Here is a 25,538-nt window from a genome sequence, read left to right on the forward strand (position 1 = left end):
ATATTATTGGTTTCCACCACAGTTTTATAACATTCATATGAGCTTCCAATGGGCTATTTCAAACTGATCATATCACCAGTAGAACTTGGGTGAATGTAAAACACAGCTTGTATCATATGAAGAAATCCTAAACAGTTTCATGGTGTTTACCCTATGTTTCAGGAGATGATCAGGAGTATTTCAAATGTAGAAATGTGTTGCTCATTACATAAAATGCTAAGATTGTAAATGTTTTCTTCAATTTATTTAATTAAAAAAATATTTCTACAGGTAAAACAGTTGAACAAGGGGGCACCCAGATTTGAACTAGGGACCTCTTGATCTGCAGTCAAATGCTCTACCACTGAGCTATACCCCCAGTTCTGAAAAGTTCACCTTTATTAATTCAGTAATATGTACAAAGTGCAAGCAACATGCAATCACCATCAAAGCAATGCAATTTCAGCCACCAAACCCTCCTTATAAGTATATGGGGTGCGAAGGATGTCCTTTATCTGCCTTGGTAAAATACAGTGAGGTTTCCATTGCAAGAATTCATACATTTCGTATCACATGTAGATCTTGGAACATGGAAAAAATTCTTTTGTCAAATGCACAAATTCTGCAAAATGTAACTGCTTCTCTACTGCAGTTTGTTGATGTTGTGCTAAGAGCATAGTTAAACTCAATTGTTCATTGTTTTGTATATGAAATGATGATATATCCTATTGCTTCTTACAGTGCATTGGGTTGAAACACATTTTAACAGGATCTATTGAAGAGGGTATATGGTTATGAAACAGGGACTTCTTGAACTACACTCCTACGCTCTACCACTGACATAAACCCTTCAATGTTGAAAACTGCCCTTTATAAAAAGGTGATAGAGTGGGTGACTGTATGGAACTTGTAGAACTAATGACATCAGTGCACTTCTGGTCAGCTGTACAAATTAATACATTTCATTAAGGGCATATTATTGGTTTCCACCACAGTTTTATAACATTCATATGAGCTTCCAATGGACTGTTTCAAACTGATAATATCACCAGTAGAACTTGGGTGAATGTAAAACACAGCTTGTATCAGTAGAAGAAATCCTAAACAGCTTAATGGTGTTTACCCTATGTTTCAGGAGATGATCAGGAGTATTTCAAATGTAGAAATGTGTTGCTCATTACATAAAATGCTAAGATTGTAAATGTTTTCTTCAATTTATTTAATTAAAAAAATATTTCTACAGGTAAAACAGTTAAACAAGGGGGCACCCAGATTTGAGCTAGGGACCTTCTTATTTGTAGTCAAATGCTCTACCACTGAGCTATACCACCACTTCTGAAAAGTTCACCTTTATTAATTCAGTAATATGTACAAAGTGCAAGCAGCATGCAATCACCATCAAAGCAAGGCATTTTCAGCCACCAAACCCTCCTTATAAGTATATGCGGTGCAAAGGATGTCCTTTATCTGCCTTGGTAAAATACAGTGAGGTTTCCATTGCAAGAATTCATACATTTCGTATCACATGTAGATCTTGGAACATGGAAAAAAATCTTTTGTCAAATGCACAAATTCTGCAAAACGTAACTGTTTCTCTACTGCATTTTGTTGATTTTGTGCTAAGAGCATAGTTAAACCCAATTGTTCGTTGTTTTGTATATGAAATGATGATATATCTTATTGTTTCTTACAGTGCATTGGGTTAAAAAATACATTTTAACAGGATCTATTGAAGAGGGTATATGGTTATGAAACAGGAACTTCTTGAAAAGCACTCCTACGCTCTACCACTGACATAAACCCTTGAATGCTGAAAACTGCCCTTTTTTAAAAAGGTGATAGAGTGGGTGACTGTATGGAACTTGTAGAACTAATGACATCAGTGCACTTCTGGTCAGCTGTACAAATTAATACATTTCATTAAGGGCATATTATTGGTTTCCACCACAGTTTTATAACATTCATATGAGCTTCCAATGGACTATTTCAAACTGATAATATCACCAGTAGAACTTGGGTGAATGTAAAACACAGCTTGTATCATATGAAGAAATCCTAAACATTTTCATGGTGTTTACCCTATGTTTCAGGAGATGATCAGGAGTATTTCAAATGTAGAAATGTGTTGCTCATTACATAAAATGCTAAGATTGTAAATGTTTTCTTCAATTTATTTAATTAAAAAAATATTTCTACAGGTAAAACAATTGAACAAGGGGGCATCCAGATTTGAACTAGGGACCTCTTGATCTGCAGTCAAATGCTCTACCACTGAGCTATACCCCCAGTTCTGAAAAGTGGACCTTTATTAATTCAGTAATATCTACAAAGTGCAAGCAACATGCAATCACCATCAAAGCAATGCATTTTCAGGCACCAAACCCTCCTTATAAGTATATGGGGTGTGAAGGATGTCCTTTATCTGCCTTGGTAAAATACAGTGAGGTTTCCATTGCAAGAATTCATACATTTCGTATCACATGTAGATCTTGGAACATGGAAAAAAAATCTTTTGTCAAATGCACAAATTCTGCAAAATGTAACTGCTTCTCTACTGCAGTTTATTGATTTTGTGCTAAGAGCATAGTTAAACCCAATTGTTCATTGTTTTATATATGAAATGATGATATATCCTATTGTTTCTTAGAGTGCATTGGGTTGAAAAACATTTTAACAGGATCTATTGAAGAGGGTATATGGTTATGAAACAGGGACTTCTTGAAAAGCACTCCTACGCTCTACCACTGACATAAACCCTTGAATACTGAAAACTGCCCTTTTTTAAAAAGGTGATAGAGTGGGTGACTGTATGGAACTTGTAGAACTAATGACATCAGTGCACTTCTGGTCAGCTGTACAAATTAATAAATTTCATTAAGGGCATATTATTGGTTTCCACCACAGTTTTATAACATTCATATGATCTTCCAATGGACTATTTCAAACTGATAATATCACCAGTAGAACTTGGCTGAATTTAAAACACAGCTTCTATCATATGAAGAAATCCTAAACAATTTCATGGTGTTTACCCTATGTTTCAGGAGATGATCAGGAGTAATTCAAATGTAGAAATGTGTTGCTCATTACATAAAATGCTAAGATTGTAAATGTTTTCTTCAATGTATTTAATTAAAAAAATATTTCTACAGGTAAAACAGTTAAACAAGGGGGCACCCAGATTTGAGCTAGGGACCTTCTTATCTGCAGTCAAATGCTCTACCACTGAGCTATACCACCAGTTCTGAAAAGTTCACCTTTATTAATTCAGTAATATGTACAAAGTGCAAGCAGCATGCAATCACCATCAAAGCAAGGCATTTTCAGCCACCAAACCCTCCTTATAAGTATATGCGGTGCAAAGGATGTCCTTTATCTGCCTTGGTAAAATACAGTGAGGTTTCCATTGCAAGAATTCATACATTTCGTATCACATGTAGATCTTGGAACATGGAAAAAAATCTTTTGTCAAATGCACAAATTCTGCAAAACGTAACTGTTTCTCTACTGCATTTTGTTGATTTTGTGCTAAGAGCATAGTTAAACACAATTGTTCGTTGTTTTGTATATGAAATGATGATATATCTTATTGTTTCTTACAGTGCATTGGGTTAAAAAATACATTTTAACAGGATCTATTGAAGAGGGTATATGGTTATGAAACAGGAACTTCTTGAAAAGCACTCCTACGCTCTACCACTGACATAAACCCTTGAATGCTGAAAACTGCCCTTTTTTAAAAAGGTGATAGAGTGGGTGACTGTATGGAACTTGTAGAACTAATGACATCAGTGCACTTCTGGTCAGCTGTACAAATTAATACATTTCATTAAGGGCATATTATTGGTTTCCACCACAGTTTTATAACATTCATATGAGCTTCCAATGGACTATTTCAAACTGATAATATCACCAGTAGAACTTGGGTGAATGTAAAACACAGCTTGTATCATATGAAGAAATCCTAAACAGTTTCATGGTGTTTACCCTATGTTTCAGGAGATGATCAGGAGTATTTCAAATGTAGAAATGTGTTGCTCATTACATAAAATGCTAAGATTGTAAATGTTTTCTTCAATTTATTTAATTAAAAAAATATTTCTACAGGTAAAACAATTGAACAAGGGGGCATCCAGATTTGAACTAGGGACCTCTTGATCTGCAGTCAAATGCTCTACCACTGAGCTATACCCCCAGTTCTGAAAAGTGGACCTTTATTAATTCAGTAATATCTACAAAGTGCAAGCAACATGCAATCACCATCAAAGCAATGCATTTTCAGCCACCAAACCCTCCTTATAAGTATATGGGGTGTGAAGGATGTCCTTTATCTGCCTTGGTAAAATACAGTGAGGTTTCCATTGCAAGAATTCATACATTTCGTATCACATGTAGATCTTGGAACATGGAAAAAAAATCTTTTGTCAAATGCACAAATTCTGCAAAATGTAACTGCTTCTCTACTGCAGTTTGTTGATTTTGTGCTAAGAGCATAGTTAAACCCAATTGTTCATTGTTTTATATATGAAATGATGATATATCCTATTGTTTCTTAGAGTGCATTGGGTTGAAAAACATTTTAACAGGATCTATTGAAGAGGGTATATGGTTATGAAACAGGGACTTCTTGAAAAGCACTCCTACGCTCTACCACTGACATAAACCCTTGAATACTGAAAACTGCCCTTTTTTTAAAAAGGTGATAGAGTGGGTGACTGTATGGAACTTGTAGAACTAATGACATCAGTGCACTTCTGGTCAGCTGTACAAATTAATAAATTTCATTAAGGGCATATTATTGGTTTCCACCACAGTTTTATAACATTCATATGATCTTCCAATGGACTATTTCAAACTGATAATATCACCAGTAGAACTTGGCTGAATTTAAAACACAGCTTCTATCATATGAAGAAATCCTAAACAATTTCATGGTGTTTACCCTATGTTTCAGGAGATGATCAGGAGTAATTCAAATGTAGAAATGTGTTGCTCATTACATAAAATGCTAAGATTGTAAATGTTTTCTTCAATTTATTTAATTAAAAAAATATTTCTACAGGTAAAACAGTTGAACAAGTGGGCACCCAGATTTGAACTAGGGACCTCTTGATCTGCAGTCAAATGCTCTACCACTGAGCTATACCCCCAGTTCTGAAAAGTTCACCTTTATTAATTCAGTAATATGTACAAAGTGCAAGCAACATGCAATCACCATCAAAGTAATGCAATTTCAGCCACCAAACCCTCCTTATAAGTATATGGGGTGCGAAGGATGTCCTTTATCTGCCTTGGTAAAATACAGTGAGGTTTCCATTGCAAGAATTCATACATTTCGTATCACATGTAGATCTTGGAACATGGACAAAATTCTTTTGTCAAATGCACAAATTCTGCAAAATGTAACTGCTTCTCTACTGCAGTTTGTTGATGTTGTGCTAAGAGCATAGTTAAACTCAATTGTTCATTGTTTTGTATATGAAATGATGATATATCCTATTGCTTCTTACAGTGCATTGGGTTGAAACACATTTTAACAGGATCTATTGAAGAGGGTATATGGTTATGAAACAGGGACTTCTTGAACTACACTCCTACGCTCTACCACTGACATAAACCCTTCAATGTTGAAAACTGCCCTTTATAAAAAGGTGATAGAGTGGGTGACTGTATGGAACTTGTAGTACTAATGACATCAGTGCACTTCTGGTCAGCTGTACAAATTAATACATTTCATTAAGGGCATATTATTGGTTTCCACCACAGTTTTATAACATTCATATGAGCTTCCAATGGACTGTTTCAAACTGATAATATCACCAGTAGAACTTGGGTGAATGTAAAACACAGCTTGTATCATATGAAGAAATCCTAAACAGTTTCATGGTGTTTACCCTATGTTTCAGGAGATGATCAGGAGTATTTCAAATGTAGAAATGTGTTGCTCATTACATAAAATGCTAAGATTGTAAATGTTTTCTTCAATTTATTTAATTAAAAAAATATTTCTACAGGTAAAACAATTGAACAAGGGGGCACCCAGATTTGAACTAGGGACCTCTTGATCTGTAGTCAAATGCTCTACCACTGAGCTATACCCCCAGTTCTGAAAAGAGGACCTTTATTAATTCAGTAATATCTACAAAGTGCAAGCAACATGCAATCACCATCAAAGCAATGCATTTTCAGCCACCAAACCCTCCTTATAAGTATATGGGGTGCGAAGGATGTCCTTTATCTGCCTTGGTAAAATACAGTGAGGTTTCCATTGCAAGAATTCATACATTTCGTATCACATGTAGATCTTGGAACCTGGAAAAAAAATCTTTTGTCAAATGCACAAATTCTGCAAAATGTAACTGCTTCTCTACTGCAGTTTGTTGATTTTGTGCTAAGAGCATAGTTAAACCCAATTGTTCATTGTTTTATATATGAAATGATGATATATCCTATTGTTTCTTAGAGTGCATTGGGTTGAAAAACATTTTAACAGGATCTATTGAAGAGGGTATATGGTTATGAAACAGGGACTTCTTGAAAAGCACTCCTACGCTCTACCACTGACATAAACCCTTGAATACTGAAAACTGCCCTTTTTTAAAAAGGTGATAGAGTGGGTGACTGTATGGAACTTGTAGAACTAATGACATCAGTGCACTTCTGGTCAGCTGTACAAATTAATAAATTTCATTAAGGGCATATTATTGGTTTCCACCACAGTTTTATAACATTCATATGAGCTTCCAATGGACTATTTCAAACTGATAATATCACCAGTAGAACTTGGCTGAATTTAAAACACAGCTTCTATCATATGAAGAAATCCTAAACAATTTCATGGTGTTTACCCTATGTTTCAGGAGATGATCAGGAGTAATTCAAATGTAGAAATGTGTTGCTCATTACATAAAATGCTAAGATTGTAAATGTTTTCTTCAATTTATTTAATTAAAAAAATATTTCTACAGGTAAAACAGTTGAACAAGTGGGCACCCAGATTTGAACTAGGGACCTCTTGATCTGCAGTCAAATGCTCTACCACTGAGCTATACCCCCAGTTCTGAAAAGTTCACCTTTATTAATTCTGTAATATGTACAAAGTGCAAGCAACATGCAATCACCATCAAAGCAATGCATTTTCAGCCACCAAACCCTCCTTATAAGTATATGGGGTGCGAAGGATGTCCTTTATCTGCCTTGGTAAAATACAGTGAGATTTGCATTGCAAGAATTCATACATTTCGTATCACATGTAGATCTTGGAACATGGAAAAAAAATCTTTTGTCAAATGCACAAATTCTGCAAAAAGTAAATGCTTCTCTACTGCAGTTTGTTGATGTTGTGCTAAGAGCATAGTTAAACCCAATTGTTCATTGTTTTGTATATGAAATGATGATATATCCTATTGTTTCTTACAGTGCATTGGGTTGAAAAACATTTTAACAGGATCTATTGAAGAGGGTATATGGTTATGAAACAGGGACTTCTTGAACTACACTCCTACGCTCTACCACTGACATAAACCCTTCAATGTTGAAAACTGCCCTTTTTTAAAAAGGTGATAGAGTGTGTGACTCTATGGAACTTGTAGAACTAATGACATCAGTGCACTTCTGGTCAGCTGTACACATTAATACATTTCATTAAGGGCATATTATTGGTTTCCACCACAGTTTTATAACATTCATATGAGCTTCCAATGGGCTATTTCAAACTGATCATATCACCAGTAGAACTTGGGTGAATGTAAAACACAGCGTGTATCATATGAAGAAATCCTAAACAGCTTAATGGTGTTTACCCTATGTTTCAGGTGATGATCAGGAGTATTTCAAATGTAGAAATGTGTTGCTCATTAGATAAAATGCTAAGATTGTAAATGTTTACTTCAATTTATTTAATTAAAAATATATTTCTACAGGTAAAGCAGTTGGACAAGGGGGCACCCAGATTTGAACTAGGGACCTCTTGATCTGCATTGAAATGCTCTACTCCTGAGCTACAACCCCCTTTCTGAAACGTTTACCTTTATTAATTCTGTAATATGTACAAAGTGCAAGCAACATGCAATCACCATCAAAGCAATGCATTTTCAGCCACCAAACCCTCCTTATAAGTATATGGGGTGCAAAGGATGTCCTTTATCTGCCTTGGTAAAATACAGTGAGGTTTGCATTGCAAGAATTCATACATTTCATATCACATGTAGATCTTGGAACATGGAAAAAAAACTTTTGTCAAATGCACAAATTCTGCAAAACGTAACTGCTTCTCTACTGCAGTTTGTTGAGTTTGTGCTAAGAGCATAGTTAAACCCAATTGTTCATTGTTTTTTATATGAAATGATGATATATCCTATTGTTTCTTACAGTGCATTGGGTTGAAACACATTTTAACAGGATCTATTGACGAGGGTATATGGTTATGAAACAGGGACTTCTTGAACTGCACTCCTACGCTCTACCACTGAGTTAAACCCTTGAATGCTGAAAACTGCCCTTTTTTAAAAAGGTGATAGAGTGGGTGACTGTATGGAACTTGTAGAACTAATGTCATCAGTGCACTTCTGGTCAGCTGTACAAATTAATACATTTCATTAAGGGCATATTATTAGTTTCCACCACAGTTTTATAACATTCCTACGAGCTTCCAATGGACTATTTCAAACTGATAATATCACCAGTAGAACTTGGGTGAATGTAAAACACAGCTTGTATCATATGAAGAAATCCTAAACAGTTTCATGGTGTTTACCCTATGTTTCAGGAGATGATCAGGAGTATTTCAAATGTAGAAATGTGTTGCTCATTACATCAAATGCTAAGATTGTAAATGTTTTTTTCTACAGGTAAAACAGTTGAACAAGGGGGCACCCAGATTTGAACTAGGGACTTCTTGATCTGCAGTCAAATGCTCTACCACTGAGCTATACCCCCAGTTCTGAAAAGTTCAACTTTATTAATTCAGTAATATGTACAAAGTGCAAGCAACATGCAATCACCATCAAAGCAATGCATTTTCAGCCACCAAACCCTCCATATAAGTATATGGGGTGCGAAGGATGTCCTTTATCTGCCTTGGTAAAATACAGTGAGGTTTCCATTGCAAGAATTCATACATTTCGTATCACATGTAGATCTTGGAACATGGAAAAAAAATCTTTTGTCAAATGCACAAATTCTGCAAAATGTAACTGCTTCTCTACTGCAGTTTGTTGATTTTGTGCTAAGAGCATAGTTAAACCCAATTGTTCATTGTTTTGTATATGAAATGATGATGTATCCTATTGTTTCTTACAGTGCATTGGGTTGAAAAACATTTTAACAGGATCTATTGAAGAGGGTATATGGTTATGAAACAGGGACTTCTTGAACTACACTCCTACGCTCTACCACTGACATACGCCCTTGAATGTTGAAAACTGCCCTTTTTTAAAAAGGTGATAGAGTGGGTGACTGTATGGAACCTGTAGAACTAATGACATCAGTGCACTTCTGGTCATCTGTACAAATTAATACATTTCATTAAGGGCATATTATTGGTTTCCAACACAGTTTTATAACATTCATATGAGCTTCCAATGGACTATTTCAAACTGATAATATCACCAGTAGAACTTGTGTGAATGTAAAACACAGCTTGTATCATATGAAGAAATCCTAAACAGTTTCATGGTGTTTACCCTATGTTTCAGGAGATGATCAGGAGTATTTCAAATGTAGAAATGTGTTGCTCATTACATAAAATGCTAAGATTGTAAATGTTTACTTCAATTTATTTAATTGATAAATATTTCTACAGGTAAAACAGTTCGACAAAGGGGGACCCAGATTTGACCTAGGGACCTCTTGATCTGCAGTCAAATGCTCTACCACTGAGCTATACCCCCAGTTCTGAAAAGTGGACCTTTATTAATTCAGTAATATCTACAAAGTGCAAGCAACATGCAATCACCATCAAAGCAATGCATTTTCAGGCACCAAACCCTCCTTATAAGTATATGGGGTGTGAAGGATGTCCTTTATCTGCCTTGGTAAAATACAGTGAGGTTTCCATTGCAAGAATTCATACATTTCGTATCACATGTAGATCTTGGAACATGGAAAAAAAATCTTTTGTCAAATGCACAAATTCTGCAAAATGTAACTGCTTCTCTACTGCAGTTTATTGATTTTGTGCTAAGAGCATAGTTAAACCCAATTGTTCATTGTTTTATATATGAAATGATGATATATCCTATTGTTTCTTAGAGTGCATTGGGTTGAAAAACATTTTAACAGGATCTATTGAAGAGGGTATATGGTTATGAAACAGGGACTTCTTGAAAAGCACTCCTACGCTCTACCACTGACATAAACCCTTGAATACTGAAAACTGCCCTTTTTTAAAAAGGTGATAGAGTGGGTGACTGTATGGAACTTGTAGAACTAATGACATCAGTGCACTTCTGGTCAGCTGTACAAATTAATAAATTTCATTAAGGGCATATTATTGGTTTCCACCACAGTTTTATAACATTCATATGAGCTTCCAATGGGCTATTTCAAACTGATCATATCACCAGTAGAACTTGGGTGAATGTAAAACACAGCTTGTATCATATGAAGAAATCCTAAACAGTTTCATGGTGTTTACCCTATGTTTCAGGAGATGATCAGGAGTATTTCAAATGTAGAAATGTGTTGCTCATTACATAAAATGCTAAGATTGTAAATGTTTTCTTCAATTTATTTAATAAAAAAAATATTTCTACAGGTAAAACAGTTGAACAAGGGGGCACCCAGATTTGAACTAGGGACCTCTTGATCTGCAGTCAAATGCTCTACCACTGAGCTATACCCCCAGTTCTGAAAAGTTCACCTTTATTAATTCAGTAATATGTACAAAGTGCAAGCAACATGCAATCACCATCAAAGCAATGCAATTTCAGCCACCAAACCCTCCTTATAAGTATATGGGGTGCGAAGGATGTCCTTTATCTGCCTTGGTAAAATACAGTGAGGTTTCCATTGCAAGAATTCATACATTTCGTATCACATGTAGATCTTGGAACATGGAAAAAATTCTTTTGTCAAATGCACAAATTCTGCAAAATGTAACTGCTTCTCTACTGCAGTTTGTTGATGTTGTGCTAAGAGCATAGTTAAACTCAATTGTTCATTGTTTTGTATATGAAATGATGATATATCCTATTGCTTCTTACAGTGCATTGGGTTGAAACACATTTTAACAGGATCTATTGAAGAGGGTATATGGTTATGAAACAGGGACTTCTTGAACTACACTCCTACGCTCTACCACTGACATAAACCCTTCAATGTTGAAAACTGCCCTTTATAAAAAGGTGATAGAGTGGGTGACTGTATGGAACTTGTAGAACTAATGACATCAGTGCACTTCTGGTCAGCTGTACAAATTAATACATTTCATTAAGGGCATATTATTGGTTTCCACCACAGTTTTATAACATTCATATGAGCTTCCAATGGACTGTTTCAAACTGATAATATCACCAGTAGAACTTGGGTGAATGTAAAACACAGCTTGTATCAGTAGAAGAAATCCTAAACAGCTTAATGGTGTTTACCCTATGTTTCAGGAGATGATCAGGAGTATTTCAAATGTAGAAATGTGTTGCTCATTACATAAAATGCTAAGATTGTAAATGTTTTCTTCAATTTATTTAATTAAAAAAATATTTCTACAGGTAAAACAGTTAAACAAGGGGGCACCCAGATTTGAGCTAGTGACCTTCTTATCTGTAGTCAAATGCTCTACCACTGAGCTATACCACCACTTCTGAAAAGTTCACCTTTATTAATTCAGTAATATGTACAAAGTGCAAGCAGCATGCAATCACCATCAAAGCAAGGCATTTTCAGCCACCAAACCCTCCTTATAAGTATATGCGGTGCAAAGGATGTCCTTTATCTGCCTTGGTAAAATACAGTGAGGTTTCCATTGCAAGAATTCATACATTTCGTATCACATGTAGATCTTGGAACATGGAAAAAAATCTTTTGTCAAATGCACAAATTCTGCAAAACGTAACTGTTTCTCTACTGCATTTTGTTGATTTTGTGCTAAGAGCATAGTTAAACCCAATTGTTCGTTGTTTTGTATATGAAATGATGATATATCTTATTGTTTCTTACAGTGCATTGGGTTAAAAAATACATTTTAACAGGATCTATTGAAGAGGGTATATGGTTATGAAACAGGAACTTCTTGAAAAGCACTCCTACGCTCTACCACTGACATAAACCCTTGAATGCTGAAAACTGCCCTTTTTTAAAAAGGTGATAGAGTGGGTGACTGTATGGAACTTGTAGAACTAATGACATCAGTGCACTTCTGGTCAGCTGTACAAATTAATACATTTCATTAAGGGCATATTATTGGTTTCCACCACAGTTTTATAACATTCATATGAGCTTCCAATGGACTATTTCAAACTGATAATATCACCAGTAGAACTTGGGTGAATGTAAAACACAGCTTGTATCATATGAAGAAATCCTAAACATTTTCATGGTGTTTACCCTATGTTTCAGGAGATGATCAGGAGTATTTCAAATGTAGAAATGTGTTGCTCATTACATAAAATGCTAAGATTGTAAATGTTTTCTTCAATTTATTTAATTAAAAAAATATTTCTACAGGTAAAACAATTGAACAAGGGGGCATCCAGATTTGAACTAGGGACCTCTTGATCTGCAGTCAAATGCTCTACCACTGAGCTATACCCCCAGTTCTGAAAAGTGGACCTTTATTAATTCAGTAATATCTACAAAGTGCAAGCAACATGCAATCACCATCAAAGCAATGCATTTTCAGGCACCAAACCCTCCTTATAAGTATATGGGGTGTGAAGGATGTCCTTTATCTGCCTTGGTAAAATACAGTGAGGTTTCCATTGCAAGAATTCATACATTTCGTATCACATGTAGATCTTGGAACATGGAAAAAAAATCTTTTGTCAAATGCACAAATTCTGCAAAATGTAACTGCTTCTCTACTGCAGTTTATTGATTTTGTGCTAAGAGCATAGTTAAACCCAATTGTTCATTGTTTTATATATGAAATGATGATATATCCTATTGTTTCTTAGAGTGCATTGGGTTGAAAAACATTTTAACAGGATCTATTGAAGAGGGTATATGGTTATGAAACAGGGACTTCTTGAAAAGCACTCCTACGCTCTACCACTGACATAAACCCTTGAATACTGAAAACTGCCCTTTTTTAAAAAGGTGATAGAGTGGGTGACTGTATGGAACTTGTAGAACTAATGACATCAGTGCACTTCTGGTCAGCTGTACAAATTAATAAATTTCATTAAGGGCATATTATTGGTTTCCACCACAGTTTTATAACATTCATATGATCTTCCAATGGACTATTTCAAACTGATAATATCACCAGTAGAACTTGGCTGAATTTAAAACACAGCTTCTATCATATGAAGAAATCCTAAACAATTTCATGGTGTTTACCCTATGTTTCAGGAGATGATCAGGAGTAATTCAAATGTAGAAATGTGTTGCTCATTACATAAAATGCTAAGATTGTAAATGTTTTCTTCAATTTATTTAATTAAAAAAATATTTCTACAGGTAAAACAGTTGAACAAGGGGCACCCAGATTTGAACTAGGGACCTCTTGATCTGCAGTCAAATGCTCTACCAGTGAGCTATACCCCCAGTACTGAAAAGTTCACCTTTATTAATTCAGTAATATGTACAAAGTGCAAGCAACATGCAATCACCATCAAAGCAATGCAATTTCAGCCACCAAACCCTCCTTATAAGTATATGGGGTGCGAAGGATGTCCTTTATCTGCCTTGGTAAAATACAGTGAGGTTTCCATTGCAAGAATTCATACATTTCGTATCACATGTAGATCTTGGAACATGGAAAAAATTCTTTTGTCAAATGCACAAATTCTGCAAAATGTAACTGCTTCTCTACTGCAGTTTGTTGATGTTGTGCTAAGAGCATAGTTAAACTCAATTGTTCATTGTTTTGTATATGAAATGATGATATATCCTATTGCTTCTTACAGTGCATTGGGTTGAAACACATTTTAACAGGATCTATTGAAGAGGGTATATGGTTATGAAACAGGGACTTCTTGAACTACACTCCTACGCTCTACCACTGACATAAACCCTTCAATGTTGAAAACTGCCCTTTATAAAAAGGTGATAGAGTGGGTGACTGTATGGAACTTGTAGAACTAATGACATCAGTGCACTTCTGGTCAGCTGTACAAATTAATACATTTCATTAAGGGCATATTATTGGTTTCCACCACAGTTTTATAACATTCATATGAGCTTCCAATGGACTGTTTCAAACTGATAATATCACCAGTAGAACTTGGGTGAATGTAAAACACAGCTTGTATCAGTAGAAGAAATCCTAAACAGCTTAATGGTGTTTACCCTATGTTTCAGGAGATGATCAGGAGTATTTCAAATGTAGAAATGTGTTGCTCATTACATAAAATGCTAAGATTGTAAATGTTTTCTTCAATTTATTTAATTAAAAAAATATTTCTACAGGTAAAACAGTTAAACAAGGGGGCACCCAGATTTGAGCTAGGGACCTTCTTATCTGCAGTCAAATGCTCTACCACTGAGCTATACCACCAGTTCTGAAAAGTTCACTTTTATTAATTCAGTAATATGTACAAAGTGCAAGCAGCATGCAATCACCATCAAAGCAAGGCATTTTCAGCCACCAAACCCTCCTTATAAGTATATGCGGTGCAAAGGATGTCCTTTATCTGCCTTGGTAAAATACAGTGAGGTTTCCATTGCAAGAATTCATACATTTCGTATCACATGTAGATCTTGGAACATGGAAAAAAATCTTTTGTCAAATGCACAAATTCTGCAAAACGTAACTGTTTCTCTACTGCATTTTGTTGATTTTGTGCTAAGAGCATAGTTAAACACAATTGTTCGTTGTTTTGTATATGAAATGATGATATATCGTATTGTTTCTTACAGTGCATTGGGTTAAAAAATACATTTTAACAGGATCTATTGAAGAGGGTATATGGTTATGAAACAGGAACTTCTTGAAAAGCACTCCTACGCTCTACCACTGACATAAACCCTTGAATGCTGAAAACTGCCCTTTTTTAAAAAGGTGATAGAGTGGGTGACTGTATGGAACTTGTAGAACTAATGACATCAGTGCACTTCTGGTCAGCTGTACAAATTAATACATTTCATTAAGGGCATATTATTGGTTTCCACCACAGTTTTATAACATTCATATGAGCTTCCAATGGACTATTTCAAACTGATAATATCACCAGTAGAACTTGGGTGAATGTAAAACACAGCTTGTATCATATGAAGAAATCCTAAACAGTTTCATGGTGTTTACCCTATGTTTCAGGAGATGATCAGGAGTATTTCAAATGTAGAAATGTGTTGCTCATTACATAAAATGCTAAGATTGTAAATGTTTTCTTCAATTTATTTAATTAAAAAAATATTTCTACAGGTAAAACAATTGAACAAGGGGGCATCCAGATTTGAACTAGGGACCTCTTGATCTGCAGTCAAATGCTCTACCACTGAGCTATACCCCCAGTTCTGAAAAGTGGACCTTTATTAATTCAGTAATATCTACAAAGTGCAAGCAACATGCAATCACCATCAAAGCAATGCATTTTCAGCCACCAAACCCTCCTTATAAGTATATGGGGTGTGAAGGATGTCCTTTATCTGCCTTGGTAAAATACAGTGAGGTTTCCATTGCAAGAATTCATACATTTCGTATCACATGTAGATCTTGGAACATGGAAAAAAAATCTTTTGTCAAATGCACAAATTCTGCAAAATGTAACTGCTTCTCTACTGCAGTTTGTTGATTTTGTGCTAAGAGCATAGTTAAACCCAATTGTTCATTGTTTTATATATGAAATGATGATATATCCTATTGTTTCTTAGAGTGCATTGGGTTGAAAAACATTTTAACAGGATCTATTGAAGAGGGTATATGGTTATGAAACAGGGACTTCTTGAAAAGCACTCCTACGCTCTACCACTGACATAAACCCTTGAATACTGAAAACTGCCCTTTTTTTAAAAAGGTGATAGAGTGGGTGACTGTATGGAACTTGTAGAACTAATGACATCAGTGCACTTCTGGTCAGCTGTACAAATTAATAAATTTCATTAAGGGCATATTATTGGTTTCCACCACAGTTTTATAACATTCATATGATCTTCCAATGGACTATTTCAAACTGATAATATCACCAGTAGAACTTGGCTGAATTTAAAACACAGCTTCTATCATATGAAGAAATCCTAAACAATTTCATGGTGTTTACCCTATGTTTCAGGAGATGATCAGGAGTAATTCAAATGTAGAAATGTGTTGCTCATTACATAAAATGCTAAGATTGTAAATGTTTTCTTCAATTTATTTAATTAAAAAAATATTTCTACAGGTAAAACAGTTGAACAAGTGGGCACCCAGATTTGAACTAGGGACCTCTTGATCTGCAGTCAAATGCTCTACCACTGAGCTATACCCCCAGTTCTGAAAAGTTCACCTTTATTAATTCAGTAATATGTACAAAGTGCAAGCAACATGCAATCACCATCAAAGTAATGCAATTTCAGCCACCAAACCCTCCTTATAAGTATATGGGGTGCGAAGGATGTCCTTTATCTGCCTTGGTAAAATACAGTGAGGTTTCCATTGCAAGAATTCATACATTTCGTATCACATGTAGATCTTGGAACATGGAAAAAATTCTTTTGTCAAATGCACAAATTCTGCAAAATGTAACTGCTTCTCTACTGCAGTTTGTTGATGTTGTGCTAAGAGCATAGTTAAACTCAATTGTTCATTGTTTTGTATATGAAATGATGATATATCCTATTGCTTCTTACAGTGCATTGGGTTGAAACACATTTTAACAGGATCTATTGAAGAGGGTATATGGTTATGAAACAGGGACTTCTTGAACTACACTCCTACGCTCTACCACTGACATAAACCCTTCAATGTTGAAAACTGCCCTTTATAAAAAGGTGATAGAGTGGGTGACTGTATGGAACTTGTAGAACTAATGACATCAGTGCACTTCTGGTCAGCTGTACAAATTAATACATTTCATTAAGGGCATATTATTGGTTTCCACCACAGTTTTATAACATTCATATGAGCTTCCAATGGACTGTTTCAAACTGATAATATCACCAGTAGAACTTGGGTGAATGTAAAACACAGCTTGTATCATATGAAGAAATCCTAAACAGTTTCATGGTGTTTACCCTATGTTTCAGGAGATGATCAGGAGTATTTCAAATGTAGAAATGTGTTGCTCATTACATAAAATGCTAAGATTGTAAATGTTTTCTTCAATTTATTTAATTAAAAAAATATTTCTACAGGTAAAACAATTGAACAAGGGGGCACCCAGATTTGAACTAGGGACCTCTTGATCTGCAGTCAAATGCTCTACCACTGAGCTATACCCCCAGTTCTGAAAAGAGGACCTTTATTAATTCAGTAATATCTACAAAGTGCAAGCAACATGCAATCACCATCAAAGCAATGCATTTTCAGCCACCAAACCCTCCTTATAAGTATATGGGGTGCGAAGGATGTCCTTTATCTGCCTTGGTAAAATACAGTGAGGTTTCCATTGCAAGAATTCATACATTTCGTATCACATGTAGATCTTGGAACCTGGAAAAAAAATCTTTTGTCAAATGCACACATTCTGCAAAATGTAACTGCTTCTCTACTGCAGTTTGTTGATTTTGTGCTAAGAGCATAGTTAAACCCAATTGTTCATTGTTTTATATATGAAATGATGATATATCCTATTGTTTCTTAGAGTGCATTGGGTTGAAAAACATTTTAACAGGATCTATTGAAGAGGGTATATGGTTATGAAACAGGGACTTCTTGAAAAGCACTCCTACGCTCTACCACTGACATAAACCCTTGAATACTGAAAACTGCCCTTTTTTAAAAAGGTGATAGAGTGGGTGACTGTATGGAACTTGTAGAACTAATGACATCAGTGCACTTCTGGTCAGCTGTACAAATTAATAAATTTCATTAAGGGCATATTATTGGTTTCCACCACAGTTTTATAACATTCATATGAGCTTCCAATGGACTATTTCAAACTGATAATATCACCAGTAGAACTTGGCTGAATTTAAAACACAGCTTCTATCATATGAAGAAATCCTAAACAATTTCATGGTGTTTACCCTATGTTTCAGGAGATGATCAGGAGTAATTCAAATGTAGAAATGTGTTGCTCATTACATAAAATGCTAAGATTGTAAATGTTTTCTTCAATTTATTTAATTAAAAAAATATTTCTACAGGTAAAACAGTTGAACAAGTGGGCACCCAGATTTGAACTAGGGACCTCTTGATCTGCAGTCAAATGCTCTACCACTGAGCTATACCCCCAGTTCTGAAAAGTTCACCTTTATTAATTCTGTAATATGTACAAAGTGCAAGCAACATGCAATCACCATCAAAGCAATGCATTTTCAGCCACCAAACCCTCCTTATAAGTATATGGGGTGCGAAGGATGTCCTTTATCTGCCTTGGTAAAATACAGTGAGATTTGCATTGCAAGAATTCATACATTTCGTATCACATGTAGATCTTGGAACATGGAAAAAAAATCTTTTGTCAAATGCACAAATTCTGCAAAAAGTAAATGCTTCTCTACTGCAGTTTGTTGATGTTGTGCTAAGAGCATAGTTAAACCCAATTGTTCATTGTTTTGTATATGAAATGATGATATATCCTATTGTTTCTTACAGTGCATTGGGTTGAAAAACATTTTAACAGGATCTATTGAAGAGGGTATATGGTTATGAAACAGGGACTTCTTGAACTACACTCCTACGCTCTACCACTGACATAAACCCTTCAATGTTGAAAACTGCCCTTTTTTAAAAAGGTGATAGAGTGTGTGACTCTATGGAACTTGTAGAACTAATGACATCAGTGCACTTCTGGTCAGCTGTACACATTAATACATTTCATTAAGGGCATATTATTGGTTTCCACCACAGTTTTATAACATTCATATGAGCTTCCAATGGGCTATTTCAAACTGATCATATCACCAGTAGAACTTGGGTGAATGTAAAACACAGCGTGTATCATATGAAGAAATCCTAAACAGCTTAATGGTGTTTACCCTATGTTTCAGGTGATGATCAGGAGTATTTCAAATGTAGAAATGTGTTGCTCATTAGATAAAATGCTAAGATTGTAAATGTTTACTTCAATTTATTTAATTAAAAATATATTTCTACAGGTAAAGCAGTTGGACAAGGGGGCACCCAGATTTGAACTAGGGACCTCTTGATCTGCATTGAAATGCTCTACTCCTGAGCTACAACCCCCTTTCTGAAACGTTTACCTTTATTAATTCTGTAATATGTACAAAGTGCAAGCAACATGCAATCACCATCAAAGCAATGCATTTTCAGCCACCAAACCCTCCTTATAAGTATATGGGGTGCAAAGGATGTCCTTTATCTGCCTTGGTAAAATACAGTGAGGTTTGCATTGCAAGAATTCATACATTTCATATCACATGTAGATCTTGGAACATGGAAAAAAAACTTTTGTCAAATGCACAAATTCTGCAAAACGTAACTGCTTCTCTACTGCAGTTTGTTGAGTTTGTGCTAAGAGCATAGTTAAACCCAATTGTTCATTGTTTTTTATATGAAATGATGATATATCCTATTGTTTCTTACAGTGCATTGGGTTGAAACACATTTTAACAGGATCTATTGACGAGGGTATATGGTTATGAAACAGGGACTTCTTGAACTGCACTCCTACGCTCTACCACTGAGTTAACCCTTGAATGCTGAAAACTGCCCTTTTTTAAAAAGGTGATAGAGTGGGTGACTGTATGGAACTTGTAGAACTAATGTCATCAGTGCACTTCTGGTCAGCTGTACAAATTAATACATTTCATTAAGGGCATATTATTAGTTTCCACCACAGTTTTATAACATTCCTACGAGCTTCCAATGGACTATTTCAAACTGATAATATCACCAGTAGAACTTGGGTGAATGTAAAACACAGCTTGTATCATATGAAGAAATCCTAAACAGTTTCATGGTGTTTACCCTATGTTTCAGGAGATGATCAGGAGTATTTCAAATGTAGAAATGTGTTGCTCATTACATCAAATGCTAAGATTGTAAATGTTTTTTTCTACAGGTAAAACAGTTGAACAAGGGGGCACCCAGATTTGAACTAGGGACTTCTTGATCTGCAGTCAAATGCTCTACCACTGAGCTATACCCCCAGTTCTGAAAAGTTCAACTTTATTAATTCAGTAATATGTACAAAGTGCAAGCAACATGCAATCACCATCAAAGCAATGCATTTTCAGCCACCAAACCCTCCATATAAGTATATGGGGTGCGAAGGATGTCCTTTATCTGCCTTGGTAAAATACAGTGAGGTTTCCATTGCAAGAATTCATACATTTCGTATCACATGTAGATCTTGGAACATGGAAAAAAAATCTTTTGTCAAATGCACAAATTCTGCAAAATGTAACTGCTTCTCTACTGCAGTTTGTTGATTTTGTGCTAAGAGCATAGTTAAACCCAATTGTTCATTGTTTTGTATATGAAATGATGATATATCCTATTGTTTCTTACAGTGCATTGGGTTGAAAAACATTTTAACAGGATCTATTGAAGAGGGTATATGGTTATGAAACAGGGACTTCTTGAACTACACTCCTACGCTCTACCACTGACATACGCCCTTGAATGTTGAAAACTGCCCTTTTTTAAAAAGGTGATAGAGTGGGTGACTGTATGGAACCTGTAGAACTAATGACATCAGTGCACTTCTGGTCATCTGTACAAATTAATACATTTCATTAAGGGCATATTATTGGTTTCCAACACAGTTTTATAACATTCATATGAGCTTCCAATGGACTATTTCAAACTGATAATATCACCAGTAGAACTTGTGTGAATGTAAAACACAGCTTGTATCATATGAAGAAATCCTAAACAGTTTCATGGTGTTTACCCTATGTTTCAGGAGATGATCAGGAGTATTTCAAATGTAGAAATGTGTTGCTCATTACATAAAATGCTAAGATTGTAAATGTTTACTTCAATTTATTTAATTGATAAATATTTCTACAGGTAAAACAGTTCGACAAAGGGGGACCCAGATTTGACCTAGGGACCTCTTGATCTGCAGTCAAATGCTCTACCACTGAGCTATACCCCCAGTTCTGAAAAGTGGACCTTTATTAATTCAGTAATATCTACAAAGTGCAAGCAACATGCAATCACCATCAAAGCAATGCATTTTCAGGCACCAAACCCTCCTTATAAGTATATGGGGTGTGAAGGATGTCCTTTATCTGCCTTGGTAAAATACAGTGAGGTTTCCATTGCAAGAATTCATACATTTCGTATCACATGTAGATCTTGGAACATGGAAAAAAAATCTTTTGTCAAATGCACAAATTCTGCAAAATGTAACTGCTTCTCTACTGCAGTTTATTGATTTTGTGCTAAGAGCATAGTTAAACCCAATTGTTCATTGTTTTATATATGAAATGATGATATATCCTATTGTTTCTTAGAGTGCATTGGGTTGAAAAACATTTTAACAGGATCTATTGAAGAGGGTATATGGTTATGAAACAGGGACTTCTTGAAAAGCACTCCTACGCTCTACCACTGACATAAACCCTTGAATACTGAAAACTGCCCTTTTTTAAAAAGGTGATAGAGTGGGTGACTGTATGGAACTTGTAGAACTAATGACATCAGTGCACTTCTGGTCAGCTGTACAAATTAATAAATTTCATTAAGGGCATATTATTGGTTTCCACCACAGTTTTATAACATTCATATGAGCTTCCAATGGGCTATTTCAAACTGATCATATCACCAGTAGAACTTGGGTGAATGTAAAACACAGCTTGTATCATATGAAGAAATCCTAAACAGTTTCATGGTGTTTACCCTATGTTTCAGGAGATGATCAGGAGTATTTCAAATGTAGAAATGTGTTGCTCATTACATAAAATGCTAAGATTGTAAATGTTTTCTTCAATTTATTTAATAAAAAAAATATTTCTACAGGTAAAACAGTTGAACAAGGGGGCACCCAGATTTGAACTAGGGACCTCTTGATCTGCAGTCAAATGCTCTACCACTGAGCTATACCCCCAGTTCTGAAAAGTTCACCTTTATTAATTCAGTAATATGTACAAAGTGCAAGCAACATGCAATCACCATCAAAGCAATGCAATTTCAGCCACCAAACCCTCCTTATAAGTATATGGGGTGCGAAGGATGTCCTTTATCTGCCTTGGTAAAATACAGTGAGGTTTCCATTGCAAGAATTCATACATTTCGTATCACATGTAGATCTTGGAACATGGAAAAAATTCTTTTGTCAAATGCACAAATTCTGCAAAATGTAACTGCTTCTCTACTGCAGTTTGTTGATGTTGTGCTAAGAGCATAGTTAAACTCAATTGTTCATTGTTTTGTATATGAAATGATGATATATCCTATTGCTTCTTACAGTGCATTGGGTTGAAACACATTTTAACAGGATCTATTGAAGAGGGTATATGGTTATGAAACAGGGACTTCTTGAACTACACTCCTACGCTCTACCACTGACATAAACCCTTCAATGTTGAAAACTGCCCTTTATAAAAAGGTGATAGAGTGGGTGACTGTATGGAACTTGTAGAACTAATGACATCAGTGCACTTCTGGTCAGCTGTACAAATTAATACATTTCATTAAGGGCATATTATTGGTTTCCACCACAGTTTTATAACATTCATATGAGCTTCCAATGGACTGTTTCAAACTGATAATATCACCAGTAGAACTTGGGTGAATGTAAAACACAGCTTGTATCAGTAGAAGAAATCCTAAACAGCTTAATGGTGTTTACCCTATGTTTCAGGAGATGATCAGGAGTATTTCAAATGTAGAAATGTGTTGCTCATTACATAAAATGCTAAGATTGTAAATGTTTTCTTCAATTTATTTAATTAAAAAAATATTTCTACAGGTAAAACAGTTAAACAAGGGGGCACCCAGATTTGAGCTAGGGACCTTCTTATCTGTAGTCAAATGCTCTACCACTGAGCTATACCACCACTTCTGAAAAGTTCACCTTTATTAATTCAGTAATATGTACAAAGTGCAAGCAGCATGCAATCACCATCAAAGCAAGGCATTTTCAGCCACCAAACCCTCCTTATAAGTATATGCGGTGCAAAGGATGTCCTTTATCTGCCTTGGTAAAATACAGTGAGGTTTCCATTGCAAGAATTCATACATTTCGTATCACATGTAGATCTTGGAACATGGAAAAAAATCTTTTGTCAAATGCACAAATTCTGCAAAACGTAACTGTTTCTCTACTGCATTTTGTTGATTTTGTGCTAAGAGCATAGTTAAACCCAATTGTTCGTTGTTTTGTATATGAAATGATGATATATCTTATTGTTTCTTACAGTGCATTGGGTTAAAAAATACATTTTAACAGGATCTATTGAAGAGGGTATATGGTTATGAAACAGGAACTTCTTGAAAAGCACTCCTACGCTCTACCACTGACATAAACCCTTGAATGCTGAAAACTGCCCTTTTTTAAAAAGGTGATAGAGTGGGTGACTGTATGGAACTTGTAGAACTAATGACATCAGTGCACTTCTGGTCAGCTGTACAAATTAATACATTTCATTAAGGGCATATTATTGGTTTCCACCACAGTTTTATAACATTCATATGAGCTTCCAATGGACTATTTCAAACTGATAATATCACCAGTAGAACTTGGGTGAATGTAAAACACAGCTTGTATCATATGAAGAAATCCTAAACATTTTCATGGTGTTTACCCTATGTTTCAGGAGATGATCAGGAGTATTTCAAATGTAGAAATGTGTTGCTCATTACATAAAATGCTAAGATTGTAAATGTTTTCTTCAATTTATTTAATTAAAAAAATATTTCTACAGGTAAAACAATTGAACAAGGGGGCATCCAGATTTGAACTAGGGACCTCTTGATCTGCAGTCAAATGCTCTACCACTGAGCTATACCCCCAGTTCTGAAAAGCGGACCTTTATTAATTCAGTAATATCTACAAAGTGCAAGCAACATGCAATCACCATCAAAGCAATGCATTTTCAGGCACCAAACCCTCCTTATAAGTATATGGGGTGTGAAGGATGTCCTTTATCTGCCTTGGTAAAATACAGTGAGGTTTCCATTGCAAGAATTCATACATTTCGTATCACATGTAGATCTTGGAACATGGAAAAAAAATCTTTTGTCAAATGCACAAATTCTGCAAAATGTAACTGCTTCTCTACTGCAGTTTATTGATTTTGTGCTAAGAGCATAGTTAAACCCAATTGTTCATTGTTTTATATATGAAATGATGATATATCCTATTGTTTCTTAGAGTGCATTGGGTTGAAAAACATTTTAACAGGATCTATTGAAGAGGGTATATGGTTATGAAACAGGGACTTCTTGAAAAGCACTCCTACGCTCTACCACTGACATAAACCCTTGAATACTGAAAACTGCCCTTTTTTAAAAAGGTGATAGAGTGGGTGACTGTATGGAACTTGTAGAACTAATGACATCAGTGCACTTCTGGTCAGCTGTACAAATTAATAAATTTCATTAAGGGCATATTATTGGTTTCCACCACAGTTTTATAACATTCATATGATCTTCCAATGGACTATTTCAAACTGATAATATCACCAGTAGAACTTGGCTGAATTTAAAACACAGCTTCTATCATATGAAGAAATCCTAAACAATTTCATGGTGTTTACCCTATGTTTCAGGAGATGATCAGGAGTAATTCAAATGTAGAAATGTGTTGCTCATTACATAAAATGCTAAGATTGTAAATGTTTTCTTCAATTTATTTAATTAAAAAAATATTTCTACAGGTAAAACAGTTGAACAAGGGGCACCCAGATTTGAACTAGGGACCTCTTGATCTGCAGTCAAATGCTCTACCAGTGAGCTATACCCCCAGTACTGAAAAGTTCACCTTTATTAATTCAGTAATATGTACAAAGTGCAAGCAACATGCAATCACCATCAAAGCAATGCAATTTCAGCCACCAAACCCTCCTTATAAGTATATGGGGTGCGAAGGATGTCCTTTATCTGCCTTGGTAAAATACAGTGAGGTTTCCATTGCAAGAATTCATACATTTCGTATCACATGTAGATCTTGGAACATGGAAAAAATTCTTTTGTCAAATGCACAAATTCTGCAAAATGTAACTGCTTCTCTACTGCAGTTTGTTGATGTTGTGCTAAGAGCATAGTTAAACTCAATTGTTCATTGTTTTGTATATGAAATGATGATATATCCTATTGCTTCTTACAGTGCATTGGGTTGAAACACATTTTAACAGGATCTATTGAAGAGGGTATATGGTTATGAAACAGGGACTTCTTGAACTAC

General features: G+C 35.2%; 16 non-coding genes across 16 annotated transcripts; all 16 read right to left on the reverse strand.

Annotated features, from left to right (window-relative positions):
* Positions 1-286: 286 nt before the first annotated feature.
* TRNAC-GCA (transfer RNA cysteine (anticodon GCA)) lies at positions 287-358 on the reverse strand. Its single transcript has one exon. It is a non-coding gene; the product is annotated as a tRNA-Cys (tRNA).
* A 1,835-nt stretch (positions 359-2,193) lies between these two features.
* On the reverse strand, positions 2,194-2,265 carry TRNAC-GCA (transfer RNA cysteine (anticodon GCA)). Its single transcript has one exon. It is a non-coding gene; the product is annotated as a tRNA-Cys (tRNA).
* A 1,837-nt stretch (positions 2,266-4,102) lies between these two features.
* On the reverse strand, positions 4,103-4,174 carry TRNAC-GCA (transfer RNA cysteine (anticodon GCA)). Its single transcript has one exon. It is a non-coding gene; the product is annotated as a tRNA-Cys (tRNA).
* Positions 4,175-5,057: 883 nt separating this feature from the next.
* TRNAC-GCA (transfer RNA cysteine (anticodon GCA)) lies at positions 5,058-5,129 on the reverse strand. Its single transcript has one exon. It is a non-coding gene; the product is annotated as a tRNA-Cys (tRNA).
* Positions 5,130-6,009: 880 nt separating this feature from the next.
* TRNAC-ACA (transfer RNA cysteine (anticodon ACA)) lies at positions 6,010-6,081 on the reverse strand. The gene has a single exon. It is a non-coding gene; the product is annotated as a tRNA-Cys (tRNA).
* Positions 6,082-6,963: 882 nt separating this feature from the next.
* TRNAC-GCA (transfer RNA cysteine (anticodon GCA)) lies at positions 6,964-7,035 on the reverse strand. The gene has a single exon. It is a non-coding gene; the product is annotated as a tRNA-Cys (tRNA).
* Positions 7,036-8,844: 1,809 nt separating this feature from the next.
* TRNAC-GCA (transfer RNA cysteine (anticodon GCA)) lies at positions 8,845-8,916 on the reverse strand. The gene has a single exon. It is a non-coding gene; the product is annotated as a tRNA-Cys (tRNA).
* A 1,835-nt stretch (positions 8,917-10,751) lies between these two features.
* Positions 10,752-10,823, reverse strand: TRNAC-GCA (transfer RNA cysteine (anticodon GCA)). Its single transcript has one exon. It is a non-coding gene; the product is annotated as a tRNA-Cys (tRNA).
* A 1,835-nt stretch (positions 10,824-12,658) lies between these two features.
* On the reverse strand, positions 12,659-12,730 carry TRNAC-GCA (transfer RNA cysteine (anticodon GCA)). Its single transcript has one exon. It is a non-coding gene; the product is annotated as a tRNA-Cys (tRNA).
* A 2,788-nt stretch (positions 12,731-15,518) lies between these two features.
* On the reverse strand, positions 15,519-15,590 carry TRNAC-GCA (transfer RNA cysteine (anticodon GCA)). The gene has a single exon. It is a non-coding gene; the product is annotated as a tRNA-Cys (tRNA).
* Positions 15,591-16,473: 883 nt separating this feature from the next.
* On the reverse strand, positions 16,474-16,545 carry TRNAC-GCA (transfer RNA cysteine (anticodon GCA)). The gene has a single exon. It is a non-coding gene; the product is annotated as a tRNA-Cys (tRNA).
* Positions 16,546-17,425: 880 nt separating this feature from the next.
* TRNAC-GCA (transfer RNA cysteine (anticodon GCA)) lies at positions 17,426-17,497 on the reverse strand. Its single transcript has one exon. It is a non-coding gene; the product is annotated as a tRNA-Cys (tRNA).
* An 882-nt stretch (positions 17,498-18,379) lies between these two features.
* On the reverse strand, positions 18,380-18,451 carry TRNAC-GCA (transfer RNA cysteine (anticodon GCA)). The gene has a single exon. It is a non-coding gene; the product is annotated as a tRNA-Cys (tRNA).
* Positions 18,452-20,259: 1,808 nt separating this feature from the next.
* Positions 20,260-20,331, reverse strand: TRNAC-GCA (transfer RNA cysteine (anticodon GCA)). The gene has a single exon. It is a non-coding gene; the product is annotated as a tRNA-Cys (tRNA).
* Positions 20,332-22,166: 1,835 nt separating this feature from the next.
* On the reverse strand, positions 22,167-22,238 carry TRNAC-GCA (transfer RNA cysteine (anticodon GCA)). Its single transcript has one exon. It is a non-coding gene; the product is annotated as a tRNA-Cys (tRNA).
* A 1,835-nt stretch (positions 22,239-24,073) lies between these two features.
* Positions 24,074-24,145, reverse strand: TRNAC-GCA (transfer RNA cysteine (anticodon GCA)). The gene has a single exon. It is a non-coding gene; the product is annotated as a tRNA-Cys (tRNA).
* Between the last annotated feature and the right edge of the window lie 1,393 nt (positions 24,146-25,538).

The sequence above is a fragment of the Ambystoma mexicanum genome, chromosome 4q, assembly GCF_040938575.1.
Source record: "Ambystoma mexicanum isolate Mex_15411 chromosome 4q, UKY_AmexF1_1, whole genome shotgun sequence".
In the NCBI taxonomy this organism is placed as follows: Eukaryota; Metazoa; Chordata; class Amphibia; order Caudata; family Ambystomatidae; genus Ambystoma; species Ambystoma mexicanum.